The sequence below is a fragment of the Chiloscyllium punctatum genome, chromosome 6 (genome assembly GCF_047496795.1).
Source record: "Chiloscyllium punctatum isolate Juve2018m chromosome 6, sChiPun1.3, whole genome shotgun sequence".
Lineage (NCBI taxonomy): Eukaryota > Metazoa > Chordata > Chondrichthyes > Orectolobiformes > Hemiscylliidae > Chiloscyllium > Chiloscyllium punctatum.
In genome coordinates this window covers 78,525,569-78,549,049 of record NC_092744.1, presented here as the reverse complement: position 1 = coordinate 78,549,049, position 23,481 = coordinate 78,525,569, and the positions used below count along the sequence as shown (strand labels likewise).

At 43.8% G+C, this 23,481-nt stretch overlaps 1 protein-coding gene across 1 annotated transcript in view; it reads right to left on the bottom strand.

Moving 5' to 3' along the window:
- Positions 1–23,481, bottom strand: part of LOC140478441 (glypican-5-like) — a 446,519-nt gene that overhangs the window by 185,788 nt on the left and 237,250 nt on the right. The gene's annotated exons all lie outside the window — the stretch shown is intronic.

Here is a 23,481-nt window from a genome sequence, read left to right as displayed (position 1 = left end):
CGCCATGGTTCTTAACACTGCCATTTTCCAACTCAGTCAGAAAAAACAGAGTGACCATGAGGGACATCATAAACCCCACAGTATTAAAAAGAACAACTGCACAAATACCAAGGTGCTGGTAAACTGCTGCTAACTCTGCTTCCAGACTCTGCCCAGATAAACTTCCCACTCCTTTAACATTCAATTATCCACTGTGAATGCTGTTGAGTTACACTTTGGATCCCGTAGCGATAAATGCTACAAATGACCACACTTTCATGCCTTACAAACTGGTGGTCAACAGGCCAGCAGATGACCACTGAAAGAAATTGGAATTAAACTACAAACTTAGCAGAAATAAGGAACATCGTAAGGTCCTTCCAAGGGAAGGGGAACCACTAGGAGGAAGAATAAGTTGAGGAGGTGGGTTTAGAGGAGTTTTATAGAGAGGGTGAGGGATGCAGAGGCAGAAGAGTTTACAAAAGATGTCTACAGAAAGAACCAAAGCTGCAGAAAGACCTGACTGGGATCAAAAAGGATGGGAAATGCACAGGTGACTGGACACAAAGAACTGGGATATTTGAGGGGAGATATAGCCCACAAGCTGCCTTAATGCACCAATAAGATTCTTTCACATTCTCTTGAATATCTATGTTCATTGACAGCTCCGCAAACAATGACATTAGCCCTCTGCAAACCAGCTGCACAATTATTCGTATATAAGCCTCAAAGATTAGTTCTGGCAGGCTATGGGACTCGGAGTTGCATTATTATATAGGTTAGTCCCAATTTCAATACACACCAACACCTTGTATCTCCCAACGTTAGTCTGAGGACAGTGACTGGGGGAAAGTATATCAGCAAGCTCATCCATTCCTATCAGAGCGGTGGAGAACCCACTCCAGCACCACAATGAAGTCACAAGCTAACTTGGTACAAATTGAGAGAGAAGTGGAGCTTTGTGATTATCTAGAGCCCAGATCCATAATGGACAATCCATTTGCCAACTGAGCCACTCTGGTCCAAACTTTTAAGCCACCATCTCCAACCGTACTTCCTCATTGATGTAGAAAATGAGATGTTCCTTGCTGTTCAGTCTCTTTGATGGACAAAAGCAGCTGTGGTAACATATTGTCTTCACAATGGCCATTTTATGACCCTGTTTTTTTTTCCATTGTGAATGTGAAATAAACACATTTTAGATACATAATCATCATGACCTTTTAGTCACGGAAATCTTGGCAGCCTGATGAAACTACATGATATTTCTGAAACTGGAGGGGCTTTGCTGGAAGGAACACTGTTATCCACAGAAAGTTCTGTCAATGTAAGGTCATGAGTTGCCCTGATTGCGGTCTTCAGGATTCTGAGGAGCAAAATAGTACTCGATTGTTTTTTTTTGCTGCTGAGCAAAAACAAGGCAGCAGGGATGTGAGAAAAATCACAAAAAGAACTTCAAGAAGGTTCGGAACAAAAAAACAATCCTTTGATTGGAGTATTTGCTGCTGCATTCCATTGTTGATACAGAATCCAGCATTTTTTTTTGAAAAGGGAATTCAAAGAAAGAAATGTGACAGGCTGTGCAGAGTGAGCAGCAGACTGCAATTAAACCAAGCAGTCCATTGGAAGGACTGCAAACTGCTGAAGACTTGCCTTGATGGAAGCCCCACAGAGCACTTTATAGCAGTCGCAATCTTAGAAGGGAATTGTCCCCTCGCCTTTCTGCAAAGTGCGCAGGGCTATCAGTTATACCCACCCGGTTTAACATCGCATCCAGAAGTTTCCAAATGTGAAACAGAACTATCCCAATACCACGTGGGAGTGTCAAAGTAGATCACAGACACAAGTCCCTAAAGTGGGATTTGAACTCACAGCCTTCTGGTTCAGAGGTGACAGTACGACCACTGAGCCAAGACTGGCACATTGGTACAAATTATGTAAGTGCAGAGTTCAGCTAGATGTCAGGAGGTATTTCTGCTTGCTGAGCTGGTGACCTCTGCCTTGAGTTGTCAGCATGTGGCTAGTGTCAGTATTTAAAAAAGATTAGTTCCTGCAAATGGAAGATACTGTCAAGGTACAGAAAGTGGCATCGGATTGTTTTCCGCGCTCTACTATCAGCTTGTGTCCTGGGACAGGGGCAGAAATGAGGTGTGTGTGTGTGTGTGTGGGTTATCCTCAAAGGGATGAGTGCTACCCATAGAGTTGTAACTGACAGATTTCAGTCTGAGGTATATGGTAATGGATCTGTTTCCCTGGGCTAGAGCAATCAGAGAGGGTTTCTGTGTCATGTCATTACCTGGTGACCCCTGATAATAGGGTGCTTGGGTAAAGGTAGATAAAGACTGTGAAGGTAGGATCTATGATGACTCTCCCAGGCAAACGGTTCATTCAAACTTTTTATATATTGAACAGCAGATGATTGATCCTCCAAATGCACCCTCCTAGCATGGTTCATTTGAACCTAATTATTCACATCAGGGAACTGCAGGGCAGGCTACCCACAGATTGTTAACCGCTGGGAAGCAATATGCACTCGAACTCCCAAAATATGTCACAGCATGTCAGGCTCCCTTTATAACGGGGAAGCTGTGACCTAGTGGTACCATTGCTGGACTATTAATCCAGGCAATGCTCTGGGGATCCAGGTTCGAATCCTGGCATGGCAGTTGTGGAATGTGAAATTAATAAAACAAAAAAAATCTGGAATTAAGAGTCTAATGATGACTATGAATCCATTGTCAGGAAAAAAACTCATCTGGTTCACTAATGTCCTTTAGGGAAGGAAACTGCCATCCTTACCTGGTCTGGCCTACATGTGACTCCAGATCCACAGCAATGTGGTTGACTCTTAACTGTCCTCTGGGTAATCAGGGACAGGCAATAAATACTAGCCTAGCCAGCGATACCCACATCCTGTGAATGCAAATGAACAATAAATTCGAGGCACTCAGTATCATGTGAACTCTACAAGCCTTTTCCTATTAGCGTTCCCAGGCAGCCAACATGGAATCTGTACAACAGACTGTTGTAGGAGACGAAAACAGCCTAAAAACATCTCATTTGAAATAATTCAATCAACAGAACATTCCAGACAAGGGTTGATTCCATTGCAAAAGTGCTGGCCTTGCCAAAACATACTGTCAGAGCAATCAAAAAGAATGCATTAATGATAATGTCTACAGAACCATGTCAGATCCCACATAGTCCCAGCATCAAAGTTCAAACTGACAAATTCACACAACTAACGAATGCATCAAATGACAATTTATTGACTCGTTATTAGGACAAGGCTGGTACACCATGTGACAGTCAAGTAAATATGAAACACATGTTTTCTCCCTAATTATCGGCTCTGGTTTGAAAAAAAAACTGGCCTCAAGTTTTTGCTGTAATGAGTAGGGCTTACATGCTGGGAGAGGAGCTTTTTGTCAATGGCCTATCATGTGAACAAACTGTTCTTTGCAAACTTAAGATATGGTCACTCACTCACTCATTGGCAGTCCCTCGCAGACGAAGATGATTCTCTTCCACTCAGGGTGAGTCCATAGGTAACTGTCCAGACTGATGCAGCCAATGCAAGCTCTGTTACACTTGGGACAGGTGGTGCTCACGGGAAGGGGTGGGTGGGGCGTCTGTGTGGCAGCATGTTCTTTATTTTGCTTTCACCTGGCTTCCATTTTCCCAAATTTCCAGTCTCGAGGTGCTCGCGCCTGCTCGTCCTCCACTCTGGACAACTTTGGGCCAGTGATTCCCAGGCGTCTGTGGGAACGCCGTACTTTGCCAGTCAATGTGGCGGCTGACATGAGCACCAACAACAGACAGGACAGTACAAACGGGCTGGATTTTGACTTTGGCTTGTTAGCAGCAATGGCGCAGCATGGGAACAACCCAGGAAGCTCCGCTCTGCTCCCTGGGAACCCTGCAGCATCCATGTGTGGTCCTACGCAAACTGCACTTCGATGGAATGGGAGCCTGCAGGATTGATGAAGACTCCAGCACAATCTCAAGCAGTTTTGATCGCCACATCCACACAGTGTTCCTCAGCCTGGGCTTACAAGAAGACTGGCACCCATTCACTCTCAGTGGCCTTGTCTGTTGTCACGTGCACATCGCTCTGAACCCTGGCAAACGCTAGCGAGGTACATTTGAGGGCAGTGGTTTGCCTCAGATCCCGGGAAGGAGCCAACAGTGGAGAAATGAGTGATGGTGCTGACCCTTTACAGCGCTTGATAGTGCACGATCAGCAGGTCCACTGGCCAGGGAGGTGTTTCCAGGCTCTGTCAATATCTGTGAACAATACCCTGATGCAGTACCCTGAGTCTCCTGAGGCGCTGCTGTTCAAACATGTGCATGTGTTTAGACTCATTGATTTGGAGGGTCGTCATTCTGCCCCGTCATGTCCAAGCCTACAAGAGCAACTCACTCATGAATCTGAGCTGCCTTTCATGAAGCCCTGCCCCAGATTAACATCCAGTTACATGTTGAAGGCCATGTTTGCATCTGTCCACATCACTCTCCTAGGCGGTGCATTCCAGATCCACACCTCGTTGTGTAACACTGTTTTTCTTCATGACAATTAACTGAAATCGGTGACCCCTGATCTTCAGTGTGTATTCTCGCTAAACTAGCATAAGTTGCAATAACTTCTTTCCCGAAGAAGGGCTTATGCCCGAAACGTCGATTCTCCTGCTCCTCGGATGCTGCCTGGCTTGCTGTGTTTTTCCAGCATCACATTTTTCAACTCTGGTCTCCAGCATCTGCAGTCCTCACTTTCTCCAGGTTGCAATAAACCACCTCCCTGAGGCCACGTGTGCACACATTACAAACATACACCAGCATCTTCAATCGACTCAGAAACATTTACATCACAGATGGAGGCCAATCAGTCCATCATGTCGATATCAGCCAACTTCTCCCAAACTCGCTCACATTTTCAGTTTAAACACTCATTCCAATACTTCTGCACTCGAGTACTGTGTCCAGTTCTGTTCACCCTGCTATAGGAAGGATATTATTAAGCTGGAGATGGTTCAGAAGAGATTTACTGTGTTGCCAGGTATGAAAGGTTTCAGTGGCAAAGAAAGGCTAGTAAGGCTGGGACTCTTTCACGAGGAGGTTAAGAGATGACTTTATAGAGGTTTATAAACTCGAGGGATATAGATAGTGTCAATGATAGTGGCTTTTCCTTACGGGGATTTCAAGACTCTGCGGGATATTTTTAAGATCAGAGGAGAGACATTTAAAAAAGGCATGGGGGGGAGCAATATTTTTACACAGAGGGTGGTTTTCGTGTGGAATTAACCTCCTCAGGAAGTGGTGGATGTGGGCACGAGGACAACATTTAAAAGACACAATTACAATGTTTAAAATGCACTTAGATAAGTACATGAATAGGAAAGGTTTGAAGGGGCATGGGCCAGGAGCAGGCAAGCAGGACTAGTTTAGTTTGGGATTATGTTCGGGTTAAACTGAAGGGTCTGTTTCCATGCTGTATGACTCTATGCAAATAAAACATTGCACAGAGATCCCAGGCTCTGACTGCTGCCCAGTGATTCTGGGGAGCATTGCAAGGTCCTTCTGTAAATACAGGCTGAGTTCTGACAACCCATATGGAAGTAAGGCCTGCTAACATTTAAGCAGCATTCAGCCTATTCACTTGCATTGCTGTAGCCTCCAGAGCTATTAGCCCAGTGCTGGAAAATGCGATTCGAGCAGTTAGATCTTTGTTGGCTGACATCGACATGATGGACTGATTGGCCTCCATCTGTGCTGTAAACCTTTGAGTCGATTTAAGAAGCTGGTGTACGTTTGTGATGTGTGCCTCAGGAAACTGGAGATGAGAAAAGAGGTGCTTCGAAAATCAAGCTGGCCATTGATATCCATTCAAGGTCTGTGGTGGGAATCACTTCCTTAAATGGTCTAAGATGTCAACTCCCATTGCCTTGACTAACTGACTAACAAGCCCCACCTAACAAGCAGGTTAGGTAAATAGGCCATGCTAAATTGCCCATAGTGTTAGGTGAAGGGGTAAATGTAGGGGAATGGGTCTGGGTGGGTTACTCTTCGGAGGATCGGTGTGGACTTGTTGGGCCAAAGGGCCTGTTTCCACACTGTAGGGAATCTAATCTAATCTGAAAACAATATACCCTTCATATCCTATAGTAGATTTCTCTCTGTCGTATGTCCCAAAGGTGAACCAGCAGGTACTTTATACCACAGTAGATGAAAATGAGCAAACAATGGCATCGATAGTGGTTTCTTTGTACACAGCAGCACAGCTTGTATTGTACAGTACAGCCCCCACTGTGATGATCAAAGGTTTTCAACAGTATGATAGAAAAGTGCCTCTCTGAATATGCCGACACAACTTGAGAACTGCTCATTGTTTTGGGTCCCTGACAGTCAACAGTCTCCTGCCCCCTGATGCACAACCCATCATGGAAAGCAAAGGTTTTTGTTAAACAGAACACAGACTTTTGCACAACTCATGCTCAATCTGGATTTGCCAAAAAAGACATATCTGCATGGGAAACATTTAAAACGCTGTGTATCTTGCTATTGAAGAAGCTGGCTTGCTGAGCAGACTGACCTTCCCTCAGTGCTTGCTTTCTTAGATTTTTAGATTTATATTTTATTGACACTTCTATTCAAGTGCTGAAGTACAGGAGTACAGTGAAAGATGTATAATGCCACCACACACAATGTGGTGTGTGGGTACAAAAGTTGCTAGTTACAAAAAAAACTGAAGAACCAAGTAGGGTAGGAAGTACAGACTTAAAAAGTGAAGCATTACTTCATAGGATAAGTAGAAAAATAAGGAAATAAGGTAATAGTTAACATTAAAGTCTTTCTCAATTTAAATTAGGAAAATTTTATGTTTATGTGAAATCTCCCTGTGCAAAATGTGCTACAAACTGTGTGAATATTACATCCAAGAGTTTATTCAAGTACTCGTATGGCTTCAGTACAGCTGAAATGGTTGGATCATCCAATTTTATGCCTCCAGACTGAAGATACTGCATAACACTTGAAAAAGGTTTATAAATCTCCATCAACTCAGACTTAATATGCAGCTTGGCAGATATTGGCTTCCATTGAGCACAGATTGGCCATCAAAGCGGTTCCTTCCCGTTGAGTGTTTACACAACTGCCAAGCCTGCAATGTAAATCACGGCTGCAAAGTCCATGTGAACATGTCATTGTGCGATTCAGAAAAATGAAGAATCCAATTCTTTATACAAACAGAGGGCAAGGGCCAAAAGTCTGGGAAATTGTGATAGTTCTTTCATGCCTTGCTGTCAAAGAATCTGAGTGTCTCTTGGCGTGGTGGGGCGGCACGGTGGCTCAGTGGTTAGCACTGCTGCCTTACAGTGCCTGGGACCCAGGTTCAACCCCAGCCTCGGGTGACTGTCTGTGTGGAGTTTGCACGTTCTCCCCGTGTCTGTGCTGGTTTCCTCTGGGTGCTCTGGTTTCCTTCCACAATCCAAAGAAAATATGTGCAGGCCAGGTGAATTGGTCATGCTAAATTGCCCATAGTGTGAAGGTCATTAGTCAGGGGTAAATATAGGGTAGGGGAACGGGTCTGGGTGGGTTACCCTGCAGAGGGTTGGTGTGGACTTGTTGGGCCGAAGGGCCTGTTTCCAATTTGTAGGGAATCTAATCACCAGAGTCTGCACCCCACCATGGAAGGTCCAGCAAACTCAAAGCAGCTTTGCCAATCCTCTCGGACTTAATTTTCAGAATGTTAGTGAGTGTAACCCAGGAGGCAAATCACACAGGCATTTCATAGAATCCCTAGTGTGGAAACAGGCCCTACGGCCCAACAAGTCCACACTGACCCTCTGAAGTCTATCCTACCCAAACCCATTCCCCTACCCTATATTTACCCCTGAGTAATACTCCTAAGCTACACATCCTACAACACCATGGGCAATTTAGCGTGGCTCATTCAACTGGCCTGCACACCTTTGGGTTTTGGGAGCAAACCAGAGCAAACCCACACATACACGGGGTGGGGGGCGGGGTGTTGGGGGGAATGTGCAAACTCCATACAGACAGTCACCTGAGGCTGGAATCGAACCCAGGTCCCTGGCACTGTGAGGCAGCAGTGCTAACCACTCAACCACCGTGCCAGTTATAAAATTGTTGGATGGGAACGAAAGGCTATTGGGGTAGAAATCAGAATTATCAAATCGTGTGAAGAGCAGCGTATTTTCTCTCTGATTGGCACAGGTACCTGGGTGGACTGCAACAAGGGAAATCGCAAGTGATCAACAGGGCAAGTGTTGGGCAGGAAGCAGGTGGTAAAGTAATACCTGGTCCAGCATGGGGCAAGGAACAGTGGCTCAGTGGTTAGCACTGCTGCCTCACAGCGTCAGGGATTCAGGTTCAGTTCCAGCTTCAGTCAACTGTCTGTGTGGAGTTTACACACTCTCCCTGCATCTGCATGGGCTTCCTCCCACAGTCCAAAGATGTGCAAGTTAGGTGGATTGGCCATGCTAAATTGCCCATAGAGTTCAGGGATGTGCAGTCTTGCTGGGTTAGCCAAGGGAATTGCAGGGTTACAGGGATGAAGTTGGTCTGGGTAGGATGCTCTTTGGAGGATCGGTGTGGGCTGAATGGCCTACTTCCACAATGTAAGGATTTTATGAGAGCAGAATCCTGAAGACTGCAGGACATACTTCACTTCTATTTTCACTGCACCAGCAATGGTGCCATTTTAACCAGGGTCTGTTACCTCTTGTTCATCTCACTATCCTTGGTCCAGGGAAATGACCAATGCTGCTTTTCAGCTTCAGTAGTTGTGACGTGCCCACACACCACTCACCCCCCCTCCCCCCCAAGAAAAAGTCACTTCCTCCTGCAAGCCCATTCTGAGATTCACATTATGTTCCCTCGTGTAAATGCACTGTTGCAGTCAGACACAAATTTCTTGTGCAAAAACACCACACTCTCACTGAGATCCTTTGTGGAAAAGCCGCACGGTTCTTCCTTGTTTCAATGATTCTCCCAGTGCTGCGATGTCACACAAAGAGTAACAGCTTGTTAAGACCTAGGGCAAACCCCAAGCTTGGCAAGACATTGCAAATGGATCCATAACACTGGCCAAAACTTTAATCTAAGAGAAATGTAGTGAAAATATGCAGGCATTTACCCAGGCAGTAAATTAACATTTATAATTTGTAACCTTCTGCTGGCAACTGATCCAGTTGCTCCAACTAACATCTAACCAACTTGTCTTTATTTTGTTTTCATTTATTTGTAAAGTGAATGCCTGAATATTTAATTAGCTTGGAAAGACAATTGGAGAATGGAACAGACAATGGGAGACACGGAATACAATGGGCAAATTCTCATATTATGAAAGACATAAGAGGAGAATGTTGTATGAATAATTCTGATATAAGTGAAATGAAGAAGAATAGTGTAATAGTCAGAAATTATGCATTAGGTATGAGAAGAAAAGGGAAAACTCAATGATGTAAAGTAATTAAACCGAGACAGGAAGAATAAAAGTGTAAGCAAAGTATTAAATATGAATGCATGGAGTATACCAAACCAATGAACAAGTAGTAGATCAAATTTAACTTAGAAGGTATTAAATATTTTTCTATCACAAGACATGGTGCAAAGCTGCCAAGTGAGAAAGCTAAATATACCATGTAGCGAATGCAACAGAAAGACAGGAAATAAGTGTGGGGGTAAAGTGTGAGGAGAGGGAGCAAGTAGCTTTGCTAATGAAGGATGAAACCATTACTATGGTAAGGGGAGATATAAGCAAGCATTGGAGACTTTATTGATTGAGTTTAGAAGATTAGATTAGATTCCGTACAGTGTGGAAACAGGCCCTTCGGCCCAACAAGTCCACACCGACTCTGCGGACAGCAACCCACCCAGACCCATTTCCCTCCAACTAATGCACCTCACACTATGGGCAATTTAGCATGGCCAGTTCACCTGACCTGCACATCACTGGACTGTGGGAGGAAACCCACACAGACACGGGAGAATGTGCAAACTCCACAGAGACAGTTGCCTGAGGCTGGAAACAAAACTGGGACCCTGGTGCTGTGAGGCAGCAGTGCTAACCACTGAGCCACCACGCTCAGGAAAGGATCTACAGCTGTAGTGGGAGTTGTGCACAGACTCACTGTGTATCCCCAAAGTTGTAGGACATATTAACACAGACTTTCGACAAGTTGGGGTAAAGGCAGAGTGAATTCACTGGGGGCTTTGAACTTCCATGCAGATAAGCAAATAAAATGAAATCAGCAAGGTAGCAAAGCTTTATGGTGCATTCAGATTAATTTTCTGTAACACATATGTCGAAGACTAAGTAGGTGTGGGGAGAGGGAGTGCTAACTTTTACCGATATAATCGTGACCAGTGAGCCAAACTTAACTAATGGAGCCTGTCCTGATAAAGGGCTTTTGCCCGAAACGTTGATTTTCCTGCTCCTTGGATGCTGCCTGACCTGCTGTGTTTTTCCAGCACCACTCTAATCTTGACTCTGATCTCCAGCATCTGCAGTATCCACTTCTGCCAAACTTAACTAACAGCCTCATGGTATGCAAACATTTATCTAAAATCTAAATAGTGGTTCAAAATTGTGTTTGAGAGGGAACAATGTGAAGCAGTTAAGTAAATTGAAACTTGTGAACGGGTAAAATGACAGAGCAGTGGGAGATGTTCAAATGAAATGTAATAATATGTGTTATATCAGTTTATATCTCAAAGGGGCAAGCAATATGAATGCCAAAAAACAGCAGCCAGATTAAGTAAGGCAAGGTATACCACAGAACGAAATGAGGAAGCATACATGAATGCAAAACGAAACAGCTCTTGGTGAATGGAGAAAGCAGCAAGAGGTGATAAAGGAATTAAAGCTGTGTGAGGTATGAAAAGAAATGTGCAAAGGTATCCTAATCAAAAAATAAAACTCATTTGTAATTACAAATGGAATATGGTGGTCATTAAGAAAAATATGGCAGCCTCAAGAACTAACATTCTGGATACTTTCAATAAAAATAAGGAGTTAACAAGTATGGTATATGGCATTACGATGACATAGGTAGTGTGCACAGACCCCTTCTTAATTACAAAATGTGTTTTTCTTTTAAAAGGACTATTACAGAAAAAAGGTAAACCTGCATTGTAAACTCAGTGACTGACAAAGTCCCATGTGAAGTCCCTGCAAATTATCAGGGAGACATCAGAAAGTCAGATTTAACAAGAAGGGATTATGAAGAGGCTGGCTATCAGCCTGGAAGCCACCCCTTGCAGAAATTTCTGTTTTACCTTCCAGGAATATTACAAAATAAAAACTGACTCCAATTGTAGAGTGTGTGCATGTTATTGGCTGGGCATTCTGTGGAGGAGAAAGTGAGGACTGCAGATGCTGGAGATCAGAGCTGAAAATGTGTTGCTGGAAAAGTGCAGCAGGTCAGGCAGCATCCAAGGAACAGGAGAATCGACGTTTCGGGCATCAGCCCTTCTTCAGGAATGAGGAAAATGTGTCCAGCAGGCTAAGATAAAAGGTAGGGAGGAGGGACTTGGGGGAGGGGCGTTGGGAATGCGATAGGTGGAGGGAGGTCAAGGTGAGGGTGATAGGCCGGAGTGGGGTGGGGGCGGAGAGGTCAGGAAGAAGATTGCAGGTTAGGAAGGCGGTGCTGAGTTCGAGGGATTTGACTGAGACAAGGTGGGGGGAGGGGAAATGAGGAAACTGGAGAAATCTGAGTTCATCCCTTGTGGTTGGAGGGTTCCCAGGCAGAAGGTGAGGCGCTCTTCCTCCAACCGTCGTGTTGCCATGGTCTGGCGATGGAGGAGTCCAAGGACCTGCATGTTCTTGGTGGAGTGGGAGGGGGAGTTGAAGTGTTGGGCTACGGGGTGGTTGGGTTGGTTGGTCCGGGTGTCCCAGAGGTGTTCTCTGAAACGTTCCGCAAGTAGGCGGCCTGTCTCCCCAATATAAAGGAGGCCACATCGGGTGCAGCGGATGCAATAGATGATGTGTGTGGAGGTGCAGGTGAATTTGTGGTGGATATGGAAGGATCCCTTGGGGCCTTGGAGGGAGGTAAGGGGGGATTCTGTGGATTAGAGTGCTGTGAACACCACAACATTAGAACACCCATTAGAACACACTTGCACTGCAGGTAAAACAAAAGGGAAATGTTCTCTCTCATTCTGATTGCTGGAATTTGTTCCCATCAGGAGGAAGAAGAACAGAATTTACACCTGCCTACAATACAAAAGATCACAGAATTCATTGCTCAACTGCTGAAGTCAAAGTTACCAGTGCTATCCAATAATGGCTGTCACATAGTCTTAACAATCCTTCATGAATAATTCAGAGACCGATTTTTTTTTAACTTTAACCTTTTTTGATTCATCTCTTATTTCTACTCTACGTAAGCATGTTAGATTACTATTTCTTCTTACGTTTAGTAACTCAAACTTTCTTTCAGTCAATTCAAGAACGTCTGGTTAAATTGACTCCTTTAAAAACCGAAGTTAATAAGACAATAGACTGTAAGATATAGGAACCTAAGGGGGCAGTTCAACCCATCGAGCCTCCTCTGAAATCCACTGAGATCATGACAGATCTGATAATCCTCAACTCTAGATTCCTGCCTTTTCCATTAATCCTCGATTCCCTTGCTGATTAAAAATCTACCTCAGACTTGAATATACTTAATGATCCAGCCACAACAGCCCTCCAAAGCATTCCAAAGATTCACTACCGTCAGAGAAGACCCACTACACTCAGGATGGCACAGTGGCTCAGTGGTCAGCACTGCTGCCTCACAGGTTTGATTCCAGCCTCGGGTGACCGTCTGTGTGGAGTTTGCACATTCTCCCTGTGTCTGTGTGGGTTTCCTGCGTGTGTTCCAGTTCCCTCCCACTATACAAAGATGTGCAGGTAAGGTGAATTGGCCATGCTAAATTGCCCATAGTGTTCAAGGATGTGTAGGTTAGGTGCATTAGTTAAGGATAAATAAAGGGTAGGGGAACAAATATTGGTAAGTTTCTCTTCGGAGGGTTGGTGTAGACTTGTTGGGCCGAAGGACCTATTTCTACAATCTATTCTATGATAAGAAATTCATCCTCATCTTGTTTTAAATATGTGTCTCCTTATTCTGAGATTATTCCCTGTAATCCCAGACTCTCCCACAAAGGGAAACAACCTTTCTGTCCCTACTCTGCCAAGTGTCAAATAAAAGTAAAATACTGCAGATGCTGGAATTCTGAACCAAACACAGAGGAAGCTGGAAAAGTTCTGGAGGTCTGGCAATATCTGTGAACAAAGAAAGACTTAATGCTTTGAGCCCAGTATGACTGAAAGGAGTCATGTCAGACTCAAAAAATTAACTTTGCTTCTCTGTCCTGCCCAACCTGCTGAATTTCTCCAGCTTTCTTGGTGTTTATTCCCCTAAGAATCTTGTATTTCAATCAGGTTACCTCTCATTGTTCTAAATTTCAATGAGGACAGACCCAACCTACTCAAATTCTCCTTGTAAGACAGTCCCTCCAGAGCTGGTATCAATCTAGTGAACCTGCTCTGAACTGCCTCCAATGCCAGTAAATCTTTCCTTAGATACAGGGCCCACAGTTTTCCAGTTGTGGTATGACTAGTGTCTTATGTAATTTTAGTAACTTGATACTCCATCCATTTCGAAATAAACAGAAGCATTCAATTTGCCTTTTCTGTTATCCATTGACCTGGGATACTAGCTTTTTGTGTCTAATGTTTGAGGGCTCCCTGTGTTCTGCAGTTTTCTGCAGTCTCTCTCCATTCAAATAATATCCATCTCCTTTATTCTTCCTAGCATAACCGCACATGTTTGCACATTATATTCCATCTGCCAAGTTTATGCCCATTTGTTTAACCTGTTCTACATGCCTCCGTAGACTCTTCTGGTCATCCTAAGCACTTGACTTTCTACTTTCCTCATCCAAGTTATTAGTATATAATGTAAATTTCTGCACTGATCCCTCTGGCACTCCACTGGTTACAGGTTGTCATCCTGAAATTGCATCCTTTATTCCTACTCTGTCTTCTATTAATCTTCTAATACTCTATCCATGCGAATCCCCAACAAGGGCTCATATTTTAAGTAGCCTAATGTTTGTCACCTTATCAAACACCTTCTGAAAATTTAAATATATTGTATCCATTGTTTCCCCTTTATCTATCCTGCTAATTCACTTCTCAAAGAATTCTAGTAAATTTGAGAGGTATGATATCTCCTTCATGAAGCCACGCAAATTCTGCTTGACATATTATGTGTTTCTAAATATTTCGTTATTATATCCTTTATCATACATCCTGTTCAAGTACATAGCTCCTTGAAAGTGGAATCATAGATAAATAGGATGGTGAAAAAGACATTTGCCATGCTTGTCTTCATTGGTCAGAGCACCGAGTATAGAAGTTGGGAGGTCATGCTGTGGCTGTACAGGACATTGGAGTACTATGTACAGTTCTGGTCACCCTGCTATAGGAAGGATACTATTAGGCTGGTGAAGATTCAGAAAAGATTTACCAGGATGTTGCTGGGGTTGGATGGTTTGAACTATAGGGGGAGGTTGGATAGGCTGGGGACTTTTTTTTCCCTGGAACATAGGAGGTTGAGCGGGTGACATTATAAAATCATGAAGGGCATAGATCAGGTGAATAGCAAAGGTTTTTTTTTCCCTAGGGTAGGGGAGTTCAAAACTAGGGGGTATAACTTTAAGGTAAAAGGAGAAAGATTTAAAAGAAACCTGAGGGGCAATGTTTTCATATAGAGGGTGATTTGTATGTGAATGAACTGCCAGAGGAAGGGGTCGATGCAGGTACAGTTACAACATTTAAAAGACATTTGGACAGGTACATGAGTCGGAAAGGTTTGGAAGGATATAAACCAAACACAGGAAATGAGACTGGTTTAGTTTGGAAAACATGGTCAGCATGGACGAGCTGGACTGAAGGGTCTGTTTCGATGCAGTATGAAACTATGACTCTATAAATAACAGATGTTAAGCATATAGTTAAGCCTGTAGTTTATGTGGATATGGGAGAAAGGTGACCACAAGGGTTAGGAATCTTTCCCTCCTCACCTGAGAGTTTAACAAATCAGGGAACTTCACCAGAATCTGGTCATAACAAGTTACCTTGGACTAGTCCATAGAGAAAGGGAATGCATGTCAGTCAACGTAAAGAGACTCATATTGAATTAGTAACAGGGACCACAAAAATTAACATCAGCAAAACAGCAAACGTGAAGACATGAATGGAACTAAAGGATTTTAAGCAAGGTGAGAACATTGCAAACACCGAGACGAAGCCTTCCCAACTTCTTTCCATTTTGGAACCATTCCTTCCTTATAAATTTCTCATTCTGAAACTTTAACAAAATGAGAGGTGGAAAACCAAGGAATTATAGTCCACTTATCCTAAAACTGCTGTCAGGAAATTACAAAAGTGTAAATTGAGGACAGAGTGAGTGAACACCTTTACGATGAACAGTACTCAAAGAGAACAGCATTAATCTGCAAAGGATAGGTCATGCCTGACAAACCTGATTGAAGAGGTGACTAAAGTAATGGCCAGGGAATATCTATCAATGTTATGTCTATGGACTTCCAGAAGATTATTGATTATTGGCAAAAGTTGAAGTTTATGCAATTGAGGAAAGGTTATTGGCCTAATTAGGAAACTGACTGCTGCAGGCAGTAGAGATAATGTGTAGGTAATCCAACTGGCAGGATCAAACTAATGGCATCCCACAGAAATTTGCGTTGTAGTCTCAAATCTTCATGTTCTGGATTTTGCAGTCAGCAACAAAATCACTGTGCTTGCCATTGGCCTTGTAAAACAACATTCTAAAAAGAACAACAGATTCTCTGTAACACGACTTTCTCTTTCCTAGGTTGACATCTGACCTCAAGAGGATCTCCAGGAAGCCTACAGTGACATTAACAAGCAGGTTCAGTAGCCAATCATAGTGAAGCATTCTGACAGACAGCTAACCAGGAACTTTAAAAACAATCCATTTTCAAACAGCAAAGCAAATGATCGTAAATACACTATGACAGGACCGAAACAACTTTTTAAAAGTGTGGAGAAATGGAGAAGTTTCACCTTCGACAAAATCAGCTTATTGGATCCACAAGGGAGACTCATTTTCAAGATATTTACAGTGAGGTTGACAGAGGAGACGTGACAAGTTTTTCAGTCAATTCGCTGATTCCTTAGGATTGCCCTGTGATGGGGCACTCAATAGTGCAATTCCAGAGAAATGTAAATTTGCTGATTGTCACTATTGGATTTCTGGGTTATTCTGCACATGTGCAAACTCCTGATATTGCTGTCAGTTTCATTGCAGAATGATGGTGAAAGCTGATAGTTTTCTTGTCAATAACACCACAAAGTACGAGCCAGTGTAGAATATGAATGACATAAATGATGACATAGAGAGCCACTTATCCAAGTTTGCTAATGACACAAAGATAGGTGGCATTATAAGTAATGAAGATGGAAGCCTAAAACCACAAAGAGATAATGGATCAAGTGAATGGCAAAAACTGTGAAGGATGCATTCCAATACAGGCAGGTGTGAGGTAATCCATTTTAGATCTAAAAAGCACAGGTGGAAAGCTAGAAATAGCGAAGACACAAAAAGGTATTTCTGTGCATAAATTCTTAAAATGTTACTGACAAGTACAGGAAATGATCAAACGTTCTGATGGAAGATAAGTCTTTGTATCCTTAAGACGAGAGTACAGGGGCCTACGAATCATGCTGCAGCACACAAACCATTAATGTGAGCAATTCTGGCACCATACCTAGGCAGGAGATTGGAGGGAATGCAATACAAATTTAGTGGAATAAGAGCTGGACCCCAAGGGGTAAGCTATAAGGAGAGATTACACAAACAATCCTGTGGAAATACAAATACAACAATTAACTGGCAATTTGATTTAAGTTTTCAAGATAATACAAGGAATTGACTGGGTTTGTCAAGAGAAACTCGCCCCAGTGGTTAAAGAGCCTAAATATCGGGGCCATGACTTTCAGGAGTGGAATGAGGAAATACCGCTTTCTGCAAAGGGTTGGAAGTGTGAAGCTCTCTTTTGCGGATGGCAATCAACGCTGGAACAATTGTTCATCTACAATCTAAGATTAAAGTGATTTGTGGCAGAGGTGAATATTATGAGTCAGGCCACAGATCTGTCATTATCTGTGAGAAATAGGCTTGCGACAGGAGGTGAGGGGGAGGAATTTCAGTCAGGGGACCCCAAACATCGGAGATCTTGGACTGATATTACTGATGGCCCCCAATCAGTTGGAGAATGCTCCAGAGGGAAGCAGCGATCACCGGGGCTGGTGGGAATCCTACTGTTCCATTTGAGGCAGCCTGCCGGGCCAGAATCCCAATCCTGGTGGAAACAGGGGAGGAGGGGAAGGGAACAAAGGACAGTCTTTGGGTGAGGCAATACAGTGGGGAAGGTGGGGGGAGCCGGGGCAAATCCAACCACAGGTAAGGAGGTCAGGCTGGCAGGCAAGAGCATGGAAATTAGGCTCGAGATGGTCAAAAAATGATTAACTTTCACTCAACCCTCCCAGCAATTTTTGTAGATTGAAATTCCTTCCCCTTCAACCCTATGTTGAATGACACATCAATCATGAAGTTGTATATGATATGATGAAATGTATATCTGGTGGGTGAATCATCATACAATGGAAGGCATACAACATTGCATTGACACCGTGGTGGAAGAAAGTACTGTGATCAATTTCAACTCTGGCGATTTGATCACAGCTTAACATCAGATAACTTCAACCAGAGTCCACTCACCCTGCTGGAATTATCAGTACAAGGTCATGCCACAAATATACCCTCTCAGCTAACAATGAGATTGGCTCAGAAAGGGTCAAAACAAAGGAGGAAATCAACATTCAAATGGGCAGCACGGTGGCTCAGTGGTTAGCACTGCTACCTCACAGCACCAGGGATCTGGGTTCAGTTCCAGCTTAAGGCAACTGTCCACGTGGAGTTTGCACATTCTCCCTTTGTCCACATGAGTTTCCTCTGGGTGCTCTATTTTCCTCCCACAGTCTAAAGAAGTGCAGGTTAGGTGAATTGGCTATGCTAAGTTGCCCGTAGTGCTCAGGGATGTCTAGTTGGGGTGAATGTACAGTAGTAGGGTAGGGGAATGGGTTTGGGTGGGTTACTCGCTGGAGGGTGATGTGGACTTGTTGGACCAAATGGCCTGGATTCTCTAAGAATTATCATTAGAATAGAAGCCCATATTGAATTTTTTGCAAAAGGTGACAGATGCTCTTTCAATCTCAACTGCCATCTGACCAGCACTACAGGTGGGAAGGCTGTTTCCCAGAATGGTCAAAGTACTGCTGTGGTTGGTGATCAGTCGTAATTATGTTTCTGTCTCACATCCAGAGTACAATTGCAGACTTCTGCACCCGAATCCAAGAGGTTGGTCATCCCCGACACACCGAACACAAGCTGCCTATTCAGTTAAGAGGACATCATGAGCCAAACCTAATCCAGTTCCCACCCAACAGGCACTCACATGCTCATTCTCGCAGTGATAATGATCAGGGAGAATGACTAATTGATTTCGCACGGCCCATTAGTCCGAGGATTTCTGAAGCTAATTGCATCAGCCCAGCAGCTGCCTTGGGTCTCCAAGTGTTAAACTTAATATTCTGCTGGCATTGCCATCAAGAATAATATTAGTGCAGTTGGAAGGAGTGTGATGATATCTTTACAGAAAACAATTTTTTTTGTTTCCCCCAACTGTCAGCTCCTGCGATTAAGCTGAAGGTTCATGTAAATTAAAAATAAAGTCGAACCAGCTGTGAGACATCTGACATTTTGTAATGATTACTGCTTAAGCAGTGTACAATCAGAACCTGTCCAAATGTACACTCGGAACCTGGGAAAATCATGTTGCCTTTGGAAGAAGTGACTACAAGATATTGCCATATTTCACTCGCCCGTGTGTTTGAAGCTGAGACCAAGCTTAAAGATTCTGGGTTCAATCCCAGCTTCCACTAAGTTGTGAGTGACACATTATAGAAATGATGTGAACGCACTGGAGAGAGTGCGGAGATTTACCAAGAACAATTCCAGGAATAAGAAGCTTCGGTTATGAGGATAGATCGAAGATGTTGGGGTTGACCTGCTTGGACAGAAGGCAGCCGAGAGGAGATTTGATTAAAGTTTCAAAATCACCAGCAAGTTTGGTTGAGTAGATAGGGAGAAACTGTTTCCATGCATAAAAGGAAAAAGAACGAGAGGGCATAGATTTAATGTCCAAATGAAGCAAAGTGTTCTGAGAAAAGCATTTTTTTTTACAGACAATTAGTAGTTAGGGTCTGGAATGCCATGTCTGGAAATGATATGGAGGTACGTTCAACTGAGGCATTCAAGAAGGTATTAGCTGATTATTTGGACAGAAATGTTGTGCAGGGATATGTGGAAAAGACAGGTGGACATCAACACTGAGTAATAGAACCAGTGTAAGCACAATGGGCCGAATAGCCTCCTTCTGCATTGTCACATAGAAAATAGGTGCAGGAGTAGGCCATTCGGCCTTTTGAGTCTGCAGCACCTTTCATAGAATATATGTTCCATATTCAATATGATCATGGCTGATCATACAACTTCAGTATCCCATTCCCACTTTCTCTCCATACCCTTTGATCCCTTTAGCCGCAAGGGTCACGTTGAGCTCCCTCTTGAATATATCCAAGAAACTGGCCTCTTCCTGTGGGAGAGACTTCCACAGGTTTACTGCTCTCTGAGTGAAGTTCTTTCTCATCTCAGTCCAAAATAGCTTACCCTTTATTCTTAGACTGTGACTCCTAGTTCTGAACTTTCCCATCATCAGGAACTCTCTTTCCACAACTAGCCTGTCCAGTCCCATCAGGATTTTATACGTTTCTATGAGACTGCCCCCTCATTCCTCTAAATCCCAGTGAGTACAAGCCCAGTCGATCCAGCCTTCTCTCATATGTCAGTCCTGCCATCCCGGGAATCAGTCTGGTGACCCTTTACTGGACTCCCTCAATAGTAAGAATGTCCTTCCCCAGACTGGGAGACCAAAACTGCACAGAATACTCAAGGTGTGGCTTCACCAAGGCCCAGATCTGTAGAACTGAAACTGATTTTCTAATGTAGCTACTGTCAGGCAGATGTAGATGTATAAAGGGACCTAGGTGCCCTGTTGATAAGCTGCTGAAAAGTAACAGGCAGGTACAGTAAGCTATCATGAATGCGCATTAAATGTTGGCCTTTATTTCAAGAAGATTTGAGTACAAATGTAGTGAAGTCTTGCTTCAGTTATATAGATTTGGATTAGATTCCCGACAGTATGGAAACCGGCCCTTTGGCCCAACAAGTCCACACCAACCCTCTAAAGAGTAACCCAACCAAGAGTAACCCCTAATCTATTGTTACCCCTGACTAACACCGTGGGCAATTTAGCATGGCCAATTCGCCTGAACTGCACATCTTTGGATTGTGGGAGGAAACCGGAGCACCTGGAGGAAACCCAGGCAGACATGGGGAGAATGTGCAAACTCTACACAGACAATCGCCCAAGGCAGGAATCAAACCCGGTTCCCTGGTGCTGTGAGGCAGCAGTGCTAACCACTGAGCCACTGTGCCTCTCAGAAGCTCAGTTAAACCACAACTGGAGTACTGTGTGCAGTTAGGGACTCCTCATCTCAGGAGGGAAATCACTTCCATACAGAGAATGCAGCGAAGGTTCACCACACTCATTGAGAGGTTAGACAAACTCGGTCTGCATTCTCCAGAGTTACAAAGAATGACAGGGTGATCTCACCAAAGCCTACAGACTACTTAAAGGGTAAGATGTTTTACCTGGAGACATCTAGAAACTGGGTACTTCCCATCACAGAGGGCTGTGAAAGTGTAGAATGTTGGGCTGGCTCAATGAACTGAATGCGACTCCTGTTCCTATTTGATACACCTTCCCATCCGAGAATTCGCAATTTCTCCCCAAGCTTCCATTCCTCTGGTTCACTGTCTTTCTATCTCTACCTAAGCTCCAGTTTCCCCTGTAAGCCAGCATTGTTCACTTTCCAGTTCTCATTCACTGAATCCCCAACACCCCACGTTCTATCTTTAGTGCCAACCCCTCAACTCCTCATGTTGAGACCCTTTGACCAAGTCTCCTTCCACCTTCCCCCCCACCCACCCCGAGTCCACCCAATTCTAGATTTCAATTCCACCCATGTCTCAATTCCAGAGCCTTTCTGTGTTCAAAGGTTCCTGAAACACTCGCCTGTAATTCCCAAGACTCCTGTCTGTGGAGTATTTACCTCCATTTCTTCCCCTGTGCACAAACTACCCCCAGCCATTGGCAGTCCAGATACGGGGTCTACATGGTACTGGCCCTTTGGGGTGATGGACCAGTAACATCACCAAATTTGAGGCTTTAACAGTATTCAGCAATATTATGGAACAGAGTAGTGAGGGCACACAGCAGTGGGAAACACAAATAACTGATTTCCTGAGTCTCTGGGGGCAGAGCTCAAGAAGGGGTGGGCCAGATTCCAGGAGACTCAGTTACTCAGGATACCATTCAGAAGCAGCTAAATGGAGTTGGACCATTGAACAGCAACATATTCCCGAGGGGCAGACTGACACTTCTCAACCTAATTCCTGTACAAAGCATACATACACTCTCGATGCGAGAACAGCAAGCAACGAGGAAAGCAGATCATAAATCAGCTGATGATCCGAGTACCGGAGTGAAGACATTTTACAGCAGTTGCATAGAACTTTGACGAGTCCCTATCTGGAGTACTGTGTACAATTCTGGTCCTCTCATACTTTCTACGGTGGGAGAACAATTAAAGTGCACCAGACTGATCTCTGGGATGGTAGGTATTATTCTAAGAGGAAGAACTGAGGAGATTGGGCTTGTATTCTCTACAGAATTTAGAATAATGAAAGGTTATCACATTGATGTTAGCAATATTCTTACAGTGTTAACAGGGAAGGCAAGGATGATTCCTTCATCAAAGGGCTTCCACAACAAAGTCTCAGGATAATTCAGGCTATTTGGAACTGAAATAGAGAAGAATTTCTTCACTCAGACAGCAATGAATCTTCAGAATTCTCTATCCCAGCGAGCTTTTTTTTTAGATTAGATTAGATTACTTACAGTGTGGAAACAGGCCCTTCGGCCCAACAAGTCCACACCGCCCCGCCGAAGCGTAACCCACCCATACCCCTACATCTACCCCTTACCTAACACTACGGACAATTTAGCATGGCCAATTCACCTGACCTGCACATCTTTGGAACGTGGGAGGAAACCGGAGCACCCGGAGGAAACCCACGCAGACACGGGGAGAACGTGCAAACTCCACACAGTCAGTCGCCTAAGGCGGGAATTGAACCGGGGTCTCCGGCGCTGTGAGGCAGCAGTGCTAACCACTGTGCCACCGTGCCGCTGAGCAGGTTCAGTTGCTGGGTCTGTTTTAGAGATAATTTGATAGACTTCAATACATTGCAGCTACCAAGGAATTTCTGGATAGTGCAGGGAAATGGTGAAGGGAACGATCAGCCATGATCTAGTTGAACAGCAGAGCAGGTTTGAGCAACCAAATGGCCTCTTCCTGACCAATGTCAAACTCTTCTTACAATCAAAGGCAGAATGTACAAGGATAGTAGAAATTGGTACACGTTCTTTCCATCACGTTTTCTATCACGTTTTCTCCATTCAATGCTGAAATAATTCTCTGGTCACATTTTAGAGCAAAGGCAACTCTTGGGGTCGACGCCTTCCAAATGCCTCCATGCCAAGGCAAGAAAATGCTGCACTTGTCAATCTTACTGTAATATATCCCTCAAAACTGGGCTTGCGGCCTAGTCTGGGAAACAAAGGCCCAAAACATTGAATAAATCTTTCCGACAATGTTCATTTGACAAGACCCCTCCTATTCACTTCTACTGGAAAAGAGTGATAAATGCTCAGTGATAAATCATAATCCATCATAGGACACGCATTGTTTAAACTTCTCTAGCAAATTAAAAACATATAAGGTACTCTCTCAATAACTCATTTATTTCAGGGACAACAACATCATTTTTAGTTTCATGTTTCACAAAGACGAACTCCCCACAGCATGGGCCTCATTACATTCTTTGAAGCTAAAAAAAGGAAGAAGAAAATGATACAAATCACTCTCTGCGCTTTAAAGCGATGTGTTGTCTGTTGTCTCTGGCTACGTTGTTAATGAAGAAACCACAAAATCATATCAACTTGGACATGGGACCAATCTCAAATATAAAGCGTCAGTGGATAATGAAAAGCCATACACAGGAGTTTAGAATTCAGAAAGGAAAAGGTCAGTTAACCCACCAAGTCTACTCCTCTTCAAACCACAGGTAATCCACTTTATCCTGGACATAACCCAACTCATTTCTGAGGTGATGCTTTGACTCAACATGCAACCCAAGC